The sequence below is a fragment of the Rhinopithecus bieti genome, unplaced genomic scaffold, assembly GCF_001698545.2.
Source record: "Rhinopithecus bieti isolate Rb0 unplaced genomic scaffold, ASM169854v2 scaffold_57093, whole genome shotgun sequence".
Classification (NCBI taxonomy): Eukaryota; Metazoa; Chordata; class Mammalia; order Primates; family Cercopithecidae; genus Rhinopithecus; species Rhinopithecus bieti.
The window spans coordinates 39,163-41,357 of NW_016821796.1; positions in this window are offsets into that span (position 1 = coordinate 39,163).

The following is a 2,195-nucleotide window of genomic DNA, read 5'->3' on the forward strand; positions in this document are numbered from 1 at the left end:
CAGAATGAGACTCTGTCAAAACAAAACAAAACAAAACAAAAAAACCTGACATAACAAAAAATGGCTATTGATAGGGGAGAGACGAAATAAATCATGTTATATTTATACAATGTGGCTGATGGAGTTAGGTCTGTGTATCCCGGTGGAAAGATAATTGGGGTGTTTTATTATTTGCTGTTTATTTTACATACAAATTCCACAAGAGTACAATTCTAGTATAAAATTCAAACCCAAGGCCAAGTGTGGTGGTTCACGCCTATAATCCCAATACTTTGGGAGGCTGAGGCAAGAGCATTACTTGAGGCCAAGAGTTTGAGACCAGCCTACACAGGTTTCCCAACATAGGGAAACCCTGTCTATTAAAAAACAAAAAATAGCTGGGCTTGGTGGTGCACGCCTGTGGTCCTAGCTACTTGGGAGGTTACTTGGCAAGAGGATTGTTTGAGCTCAGGAATTCAAGGTTACCGTGAACTGTGATTGCACCACTGCTCTCCAGACCAGCAATGGAGTGAAACTCTGTCTCTAAAAAGAAAAGAAAAGAAAATTCAAACCCAGAAAAAGCACTAGTACCACTTTAACTCCCCTATCCTTACCCAAATCACAGTTACCTCTCCATTTTAAGTTTGGTGTGTTAACCTTTTGTATACATGATATACACATACATGTCTTATTAAAATATACAAATGAGATTTTTTTTTATATGGAGTCTTGCTCTTTCACTCAGGCTGGAGTGCAGTGGCGCGATCTCGGCTCACTTCAACCTCCACCTCTCGGATTCAAGCAATTCTCATGCCTCAGCCTCCCTAGTAGCTGGGATTACAGGTGTGCACCACCATGCCCAGCTAATGTTTGTATTTTTAGTAGAGACTGAGTTTCACCATGTTGGCCAGGCTGGTCTTGAACTCCTGGCTTCAAGTGATCTGACCACCTGGGCCTCTCAAAGTGCTGGGATTACAGGCATGAGCCACCACGCCTGACCAGGATCATAATTAACATACTGTTTTGCAACTAGATTTTTTTTCACTTAAAGTTATGTCTCAAAGAGCTCTACATACCAGTACATTTAAAGCTGCTTCATTCTTTTTAACTGCTTCATATTATGAGTTCTGGATCTGGAGCTAATAAAGCAAGTTTACAATGAACAATCTGGCACATACAGCTTTGCCAACAGGTAGAAGAATTTCTTTAGGATATTCTACATAAATATAATTATTTGGTTAAATGTATGAGATTTTAAACATTTGATATTGCCAAAAGAAGGATATGAGATTTTATATCGTTAATGGATGTACCACCAAACTGTCCTCCAAAAGGCTGGGCCAATTTATACCCCATCAAACAAAAGACAGGATCTATTTCCCCACACCCTAATGCACACTGTGTACAAATGTTTCTCAACTTATAATGGGGCCATGTCCAAATAAATTCATAGGTTGAAAATACCATAAATCTAAAATGCATTTAATACATCCAAACTACCAAACATCATAGCCTAGCCTACCTTACTCGGAACACTCACATTAGCTGACAGTTCGGCAAAATCATCTAATGCAAAGCCTATTTTATAATAAAGTGTTGAATATCTCACGTAATTTACTGAATACTATATTGAAAGAAAAACAGAATGGTTGTATGAGTACTTGAAGTACAGATTTTACTGAATGTGTATTGCTTTTGCACCATCAATTAAAGTAAAAAAATCATAGGTTGAATCGTCATAAATTGGGGACCATCTGTATTAGTAATTATTGCTAGTATAAGACTCAACAAAAGATTGTCCTTTTTTTGTTTTGTTTTGAGATAGGTTCTCACTCTGTTGCCCAGGCTGGAGTGCAGTGGTGTAATCACAGCTCACTGCAGCCTCGACTTCCCTGAGTTCAGGTGATCCTCCCACCTCAGCTTCCCCAGTAGCTGGGACTACAGGCGCATGCCACCACGCCCAGCCTATTTTTGTACTTTTGGTATAGATGGATTTTTGCCATGTTGCCCAGGTTGGTTTTGAACTCCTGAGCTCAAGCAATCCACCCGCCTCGGCCTCCCAAAATGCTGGGATCACACAGGTGTGAACTACTGCACCTGGCCCAGATTGTCCTTTTAATTCACATTTTCCTAAATATCTATTATTTTGAGCATAATTTCACATGCTTAACATCCATTTGCATTTCTTCTCTGAGTATTAGTTAATATCCTTTGAG